Source organism: Charadrius vociferus, unplaced genomic scaffold (genome assembly GCF_000708025.1).
Source record: "Charadrius vociferus isolate BGI_N301 unplaced genomic scaffold, ASM70802v2 scaffold9, whole genome shotgun sequence".
Classification (NCBI taxonomy): Eukaryota; Metazoa; Chordata; class Aves; order Charadriiformes; family Charadriidae; genus Charadrius; species Charadrius vociferus.
In genome coordinates this window covers 3,700,652-3,710,088 of record NW_009661373.1, presented here as the reverse complement: position 1 = coordinate 3,710,088, position 9,437 = coordinate 3,700,652, and positions in this window count along the sequence as shown.

The following is a 9,437-nucleotide window of genomic DNA, read 5'->3' as shown; positions in this document are numbered from 1 at the left end:
TTTCCCGATATTGGGTCGGGACATCTTCACTGCTTAATTTAGAATAGAAACTCAATGTGTATTGAAAGAGACTATCATAGACCGCACCCTACTGATCATCTAGAGGTTGCTTTCCTCCAGCTGTCCTAGCAGAAGATACATTTTTTCAATTTTGTATAAATAACTAATTATGAATTGAACTACAAAGAGATAGACAGTATGTGAAGAACTCAGCCCACTTACTTTTTACGTCACTTCAATTTAGGCAAAATGTGTTGTCTTAGGTTTTCTATTATCCATGGCTTCCTGATCTTTGATGGATATAATGTTTTTCAGTCTTGCTAGGTAAAATTGTCTAGGTAACTAACCACAGTTTCCTAGACATGCTCATAAACATTCCTTTTTAAGTCAGTGGATGACTAAGAGCAACTTTGATTCAAAGATAGGCCAGAAGAGACAAAATTCTGCTTTAATTCCTGGAAAAACTAATCCATTAAATATGCTTAAACCATGCCTTAAATTAATGATAGTATTAAACTCGGGGCATGAAACTGTCAGACACTTATATGTAGTTGCTGAAGAATTTAAGTACTCCCACATGAAACAGAACTGTTACAGTTCCTCTTCCATAATCAGACATTTAAATTCATTATTTCACTTATTAAAGGGTATCCTAGCTAAATTATAGAACATATTTGGAAGCACTTATTTTTCCATCCTTCCTATTGAAGGGAAGGATGCAAATCAATACCGTGAGAAAGATTCCTACCTCTGTGGCCTACAGAAAGAACCAAATTACCAATGCATAGAGATAATTATGGGTTGTACATTTTACTTCAGACTGTTTATGGGTTGGATGCTGAGTGGGCAGGGGACTTGGTAAGAGGACATAGAATAGGCTAGCATACTCATTACTTTCTTCACCTAATTCTTTACTATAGGAAAATCTATTGACTATAGAAATCCCAGGTCTCTGAGACTAGTGGGAGAGTCTGGAGCAAGTAAGACTTATCCTCAGAAGAGAAAATTAGGAAATCTTTGAATAAAATGGAAAAAAAAAAAAAAAAGACCATCCACAAATATATCCACAGGTGCTGAGGGAGCTAGTCTCTACACTGCAAGGCCCCACTGATAATCTCTGAAAGTTCATGGTGACTTGTGGAGGTTCCTGAGTACTGGAATGAAACAAATATCTCTCCTGTTTTCAAGAATGGCAAAAAAAAAAAGATACAGGGCACCTGATCCTTGAGAGGATGACGCATATAATCCTAAAAACCACTTTGAAGGAAATTGTGATCAAGAAGGTGATTAGGATTAGTCCACGTGTATTTACAAATGGTAAATCATACTTGATCAATCTGATAGCCTTTTACCATGAAGTGACTACTCAATGTGTGAGGGGAGAGTAGCGAGTGTCATTTCTCTCAAATCAAGAAAAACTTTTGAAACTGTCACACATAACATCTTCATAGACAAACTGAAGAACCACCTGCTAGGTAAGCAGGCTGTGAGGTGGACTGCAAACTGGCTGAACTGCTGGACTCAAAGAGTTGTGCTCAACAGCATGAAGTCCATCAGGAGTCAGTTGCTAGTGATGTACCTCAAGGTCCATAGTGAGGTCCATACATTTTATATTTTCATTAAAGACCAACATGATGGGACAGAGTGCGTGCTCAGCAAGTTTGCAGATGATACAAAACTGGGAGAAGGGGTAGATACACCAAATGTTTTTGTTGCCATTCAGAAGGACCTTGACAGGCTTAAGAAATGGGCAGACAGGACTCTAATGAAAATTCAGCAAAGGGAACTACAAAGTCTTAACCCTTATAGGGTAATAACCCCATGCACAACTACAGGCTGGGGGTTGATGAGCTAAAAAACAGCTGTTCACAGACATTCCTGATGGGTACTGTGTCCTTTCAGCAGAGAAGGCCAACAGCATCCTTTTCTGTGTTAGGAAAAGCATTAACAATAGGTCAAGGGAGCTGATCCTTTCCCTCTGCTTAGCATTGGTGAGACACATCTGGATTGCTGGATCCAGGTCTGGGATGACAAGTACAAAAAAGGCCTGGATGTACTGGATCAGGCACACCAAAGTGTCACAGATACAATTAAGGGCTTGGAGCATATGTCATATAAGAAGATACTAAGAGAACTAGGATGGTTTGACATGGAGAAGAGAAGGTTCACAGGAGATCTTATTGATGTGTATAAGTATTTGATGGGGAAGAGTAAAAATAGTTAAACATAAGAACACCATGAAAGCATGAGTGTGGTCAAGCCCTGGAACAGGCTGCCCAGAGTCTCCAGCTATGGAGACATTCAGAATCTGACTGGACACAGTCCTAGGCAATCAGGTTTAGGTGCCCCTGCTTTGAGCAGGGAGGTTGGAATAGAAGATCTCAAGAGGACAGGTATCAGTGTCCTAAAGAAATAGTTTCATCAGTAGGTTAAAAAGACAGCCCCAGAAATTGTTTTTTTCTGTCAGTACCTGATTTAGAAGCATGTAAAGAATTCTGTTTAATTACTACTATGGAAAAGGCTTACAATATAACTTCTTCATTCTACTTTGTAAGGAATCCATTCACAGGAAAATATATTGCAGTCTGAATCCCAGGTGAAGAGAAGTGAAGTTCAGTCAGCTCTGAGACGAGTGATCTTTAACACATCTGTATAGCTTATATTTCTAATGGCTGATCTATGCAGCTCCTGATCTATTATTAGAGAGAATTAAATTGCCTATAGAGGCGTTTATGCCTATTATAGTCAATAACTCAATGCATAAAGAGGTAGATGTTTCTTTTTCATGCTCTAAATTGGTCTTCAAAGGCACTTAAACCTTTCAGTTGACCATATAGGGAGTCTTAGTACTGTGAATCACTTTACTTGTCCTGTAGAACATAGATTTAAAACCAGCTGAACTCGAAGGCAACCTAAGCACACACCCTGAGACTTTAGGCTAAAGACTTTAAATGTAACTAAACCTCAATTTTCTAAATATTAGACATTTTTCATACACTATTGTTGCCTATGTTGTCTTAGCCATGTTCTGTTAATAAGTCTTCTACTTGAACTTATGCTCCAACGAATCCATAGAGGAAGATTAATTAACTATGTATGCTTATGGAGTGTCAGAACTTAAAGTACTTTAGATAACAAAATAGCTAATGATTTATTTTAAAGGATAAAAGTGATATATGGACTGGCAGGTATATGCTTACATACCTTTGAAGGTGAGATGGAGCCTCTAGTATAACACTTGATTTGTTTTGAAAAATTAGACTTTTTACCAATCTCCCCTGATTCTTTGAATTCATGCTTGAAAATGAAGATTACAAAACCAGAGTTCCATAAAAAATAAAACTGTGAGTACAAATCAAAATAGCTTGTTTCAGACATTCAGGTGGAATGTTCATTGAGAAAGTCAAATAGGAAAAATAGTTTACCCAGCAATCACCAAGAATCTTTAAATGAAATAACAACTTTAAAATCTTTCTGAACTGAATTTTGGATTTATTTTCAGTTTAGATATGTCAACCTTACTTTTTGTGTTGCTTTAAACCTCAGTAATCTGAAAAGCTTTGAAAAGACTGTTGGACATGCTGAGTTTCTATGTCCGTCCCCCCAGTAACTGACTAAAAATATTTAATAGAATCATAGAATGGTTTAGGTTGGAAAGGACATTAAAGATCATCTAGTTCCAACCCCCCTGCTGTGGGCAGTGACAGCTCCTAATAGACCTCCTACTAGGTTGCTCAAAGTCCCATCCAGACTGGACTTGAACACTTGCAGGGATGGGGCACCCACAACTTCCCTGGGCTACCTGTTCCAGTGCCTTACCACCTTCACAGTAAAGAATTTCTTCCTAATATCTGATCTAAATCTACCCCCTTTCAGTTTGAAGCCATTCCCCCTCATTCTATCACTACATGCCCTTATAATAAGTCCTTCTCCAGGTTTCTTGTAGGCACCTTTCATATACTGGAAGGCCTCTATAAGGTCTTCCAGGAGCCTTCTCTTCTCCAGGCTGAACAACCTCAACTGTCTCAGCCTGTCCTCATAGGAGAGGTGCTCCAGCCCTCTGATATTCTTTGTGGCCCTCCTCTGGACCTGGTCCAACAGGTCCTTGTCCTTCTTATGTTGACGGCTCCAGAGCTGGATGCAATATTCCATGGGTCTCATAAGAGCGGACTAGAGGGACAGAATCTCTTCCCTCGACCTACTGGCCACATGTCTTTTGATGCATCCACTAGCCTTATGGGATGTAAGTGCACATTGCCAGCTCATGTTGGGCTTCTCATCAACCAACCACCCCAAGTCCTTCTCCTCAGGTCTGCTCTCAGTTCATTCTCCACCGAGCCTATATTTGTGCTTAGTATTGCCCCAGCCCAGGCGCAGGACCTTGCACTTGGCCTTGTTGAACTTCTTGAGGTCTGCACAGGCCCACCTCTCCAGTCTGTCCAGGTCCCTCTGGATGGCATCCCTTCCCTGCAGCACGTTGACCACTCCACACAGCTTGGTGTCATCGGCACACTTGCTGAGGGTGCACTCCATCCCAACACCCATGTCACCAACAAAGATGTAAACAGTACCAGTCTCAGCACAGATCCCTGAAGAACACCATTTGTCACTGCTTTCCACTTGGACATGGAATCGTTGACCACAACTCTTTGGGTGTGACTGTCCAGCCAGTTCCTTATCCACCGGGTGGTCCATCTGTCATACCCATGTCCTTCCAATTTAGAGACCAGAATATTGTGTGGGACAGTGTCAAATGCTTTGCACAATTCCAGGTAGATGATGTCTGTTGCTCTCCCCTCATCCACCAATGCTGTAAGACCATCATAGAAGGCCACCAAATTTGTCAGGCCTGATTTGCCCATAGTGAAGCCATGCTTTTTGTCACCAACCACCTCCTTATTTTCCATGTGCCTTAGCAGTGTTTCCAGGAGGATCTGCTCCATGATCTTGCGGGCACAGAGGTGAGACTGACCGGCCTGTAGTTCCCTAGGAAATTTAATTTAAGAATGTAGAAAGAAAAGCAAATACTATTATTAGCTAAACTACCTAATCTGTTTTTCATAACTTCATGAATACATAGGGAGTTTCAGAAAACAGTAGAAGGCTGAAAATGGGAATAGATTTTCAAAGTGGAAGTCTGGACAATCAGAACTCTTAATATGGCACATATCTGAATAGAATAAAATTAATTTTAACATCCTTTCAAAGTATGATTGTATTGGTAAATTATGCCATTACTAAAACATGCTAGCTGAAGGGTTGTGATATTTTTTCATCTTGAAAACGTTTATAATGTGTCTTGGACATAGTTTCATTAGCTTCATGTGCTAAACATGGAGTTACCAATCTTCCTTATTAAAGCCTTTGTATTGTCACTTTTCCTACCATCTTTTCTGTCCTTACAGTCTTGATATCATCTCGTTTCTTTCTCACCTCTATAGACATGTTATCCATCACTAGGTTTCATAACTCTTCTTCTTTTAAGAACTTAAAAGCCTTGTCACATTTTTTTTCTTAATTGTTGAAGGTTATCCTTAAAAAAAGATGGCATACTTCAAAAGAATGGCACTTTGTGCTATTCTTCAGTAACTCATTCCAATCTAGTTACTTCACAATAGATTCCTCCTCATCAATCTATAATAAAGTGTAAATGAAAATGCACTACATGCTCTAAGATTATTTGGGAAACCAAAACTTTGTGTACCTGTTCCCTGAGTAAGTCCGCTCTCCTGAGGTCCAAATTCCTTGCTACTTGTCACCTTGTCTTCCCTTAGGGTGTTCAAACTTTAACATCTCATGGTCACTGTAGTGACTGCTATTTACTATAATTATAATAAGCCAGCTATTCTTTGTTTATCAGCTGCAGGACAAGAAGAGAAGCACCTAAAGTTAGCTCATCCAGGACCTGCATTCAGCTACTTCTTGCACTCCTCCTCACCTCCTCTGCCTATCTTTTCTAAAGACCTAGTATCTATACATCACAATAGTCCAGTTGTTCATACTACCCTGCTATATATCTACGTTCTGTGTAGTTTCTTATTGACATCCAGTTCCTTATTTCTTTTCCATGGTGTACACATTAGAGCAAAAGCACTTCAGATGGATGTCTGCTCACTTCACTGTTTCAAGGGGAATGCAAGAATCTCCCTCATTGCCCTTTTCCACCCACGTTCTCCTTCTTATCTTCAGGCTTTGATCTCCTTTCTCTGATGAACCTTGCTTAAAGCTCTCCTTACTGTGTAAGCAAGAGGCAACTGTGTCGCCTCCCTTTATCAGGTGAATCCTATTTCTTTTTAGCAGCTCTTATTCTTTGAAACGGGTTCATGATTATAGGAGCCAAAGCGCTGAACATGACAACAACTGTGCAGCCAGGAGCTGACCTGCAGGATGCATGTGTTTGTGTTTCCTTTCTCTTTAACAATATGATTGAGGACATCCCCACCTGGGCTTTGTCCCTTTCAACTAGCCCTAAACTTCCAGCTCCCATGCTCCTGGGAATCTTTGTCCTATCCCTGCTCAAGCACAGCTTTTGAACCTTCCTCCTTCTGTGTGACATGGGGCTTAGGCTCTGGACTCTGCCAGATCCCTGCAAAGCTCCTTTTGCTTTCCCATACATCTTCCCTGACGCTATGCAATCTGCTCACCTTCCTCCTCATCTCTTTCCTTTTGTGGCTTACCAGCTTGAACAGACCACACCTCCTGCAGGGGAAGCTACCATCACTCCCAACTCCCACATAAGAGAAGAGCATCAAGTTGACTCTGCAGCCCAAAAATCAATGACTACATACTACATCCCCCTTGGAAGTCCCTCTGAGGTCAATGCCTGAGAGGGCATAGATCTAATGCCCTCTAATGTTAATCTACATGTCACATGAATTGGACTGTGCCCTTTTGTATCACTGTGCTGAGTTGACTGGTAGTCTCAAGCAGTGTATCTGAGCCTTTGGTGTTATGCCATTTATACCAACTGTTGCATGGACTACCTAGCTCTTTTTTCCATGATGTATTTATAGTGCTTTTGGTTTGCTGGCATTCCCCACTACCAGTTTCCAATAAGAAACTGCACACAAATCTTCTCTGTCTGTTCTGAGAGTGCTCCTGCTTGGCAGTAAACTGTCTTTCTTGGCAGTCATTATCATTTGGTTCCCAGCTCCTTGGTGAGTAGACTGTTGTGATTTTCATTTGGAGAAAGAGTGGACTCTTGTAATTTTCACCTGGAGAAAAAAAATATATCTTTTTTTTTTTCTTTTTTCCTTTTCTTTTTGTCCCTCCCAGTTGCATATATTAATGTGGAATATAGGTACAGGGCTCTAGTAATAGAAGGCGATGTATCTTTATTGAAAGATGTCTCAAAGATTAATCAATGATATGACAATTACAATGTTTTTTGCATAAGAATTTTCTAAGTCTTATTTTTTGTTTTTGTCTTTGATTGCTTAAAGGCATGGTTCAAAACACATTTTCCACTTAAGAACCCGGATTACCATTACATGAAATATATGACACTACTCTGAAAAGGCTAATCCTACTTTTACCATTCCAGTCTCTTGATATTCTACTCTAGGCTTATTTCAGTATTTCAGAATCTATGAGATTATAGAACATGATGGTGTAGTGTGTAACCCTACATGGTCAGAAGTTAATTGGTATTTAAAAACTTTAATTCCAAGAACCTGTTAATGGTTTGAAGCTTATTTTAACAGCAGAATACAAAGAGAACAACAGAATGGGAGCTTTACACGTGTACAAGTGAGATGCAGGAGTTTAGACCTAAGATATTTACATAGCTGGATATGCTTTAGTGTGGACCTCTGTTTTCACAAAATAGATTATTTGCCACGCTTAAGAACAGTGAACCTGTATTCCTCTGTAAGTACTATGAGAAAATAGTACTCAGGGACATCAAAATTTAGTCTGAGTTAAGCTTTATTATCAGTAAGTATGCAGTGAGTGAAGGCAGTAAGTAACAGATACTCAGACACCAAGAGAAGCAATGCCTAAAAGTCCTTGTCTGACTTTGACTCAGGATGATATGTAGTTTATGTCTCAAATGGGAGATCATTCATACATTTTTACCTCCTGTAGCAATGTTCATTTGAATCACCTGGTGTTGGATTTACATTCAGCTTTGTTTATTATTGATTAAACATTTGATTAAACTCATTTGCATATTTATGTCCCTGACTTATGAATCAATTTCTTCAGACCGAATGAACCATTTTCAATCCTTGGAAACTAATTTCCAGTCTGTTGATTTGTTTTTATAGAAAGAAATTTTGAGTACCAATGTGCAACTATGTAAAAATAATGACCCTTTTCTTGATGGTCATATAATACTACTGAATGCTTAAAATTATATATACTATAATTCATATTGCAGTGCTTTTTGTTACAGCTAGTGGCTAATAAAAATCCCACTGGGCAGTAATATTATACTCTAAGTACGGTATTTATTCTGATTTTCCAGTTCACTGGCTTGATGTTTACTATCTTCTCTGTGAGTGACTATATATAATATACTCAAAGTCCACAAAAAACACCATGCATTCTAAACAAATGAGCTCTAAGACAAATGACTTATTTCCCTTGTGGAGGAATTATAATTATATATTTCAAATAGAAAAAGTGGATTTTTTTTTTCAATGTAAGACACATAATTTGGATTCTTTAAACAGGCTTGCTGCTCTCAGTGAAGTCTTATCTAATTTAAAATTTCTGTAAATAGATAAACTGCATCCTTTCCTGAGTACTCTGTGCAATCTATTGTATTGTATAAAATATAATAAAAATATCCAAAAACGTAAATAAATTCAGCGAAAGAATTCCATAATATGTAAACAGAACACTGAACCAGACATTACCTACTGCATATTTGTAACTAGCAATGCATAGCCCCAGCTGGAGGTAGGCTACGTATTCTTAGGCTCAAAGGACTTATGGATAGAAGAATCAAAGAAACATATGCATGCCACAAGCTTTGTTGTCATTACATAAGGCTGCTTATGGAATCTTACCCACTATAATGTAAACAGAGTAGCATCACACAAATTTGTCTAGCATGGATGCCATCCAGTAACTATGCTCTGAGCCACACAGATGACTCAGGATCAGATTGTAGGTAGAGCCAGATGTGATTTTTCTCTACTGAAGTATCTTTAAAAAAATTCTGAGTTCTAAAATTTTATTTTCATTCAGAATGAAAATGTGTTCTGAAATGAACTGTGTCTCATGAAACAAAGTGTTCTTTGATAAACCTCAGTTTTAAGATCCTTGAAGCAATTAATTTGACTAAATTCTTTATAGATTTTCACATATGAAGGGATACTTCCTCTTAAGGGTTGTAAGGAATGGCCGTCTCCTCCAGTTACTTGTGCCAGGACTCCCTCCTGCCTGGACGCTGGAGCCCAGCCCAGTGCCCAGGGACCTTGGATCTCTGC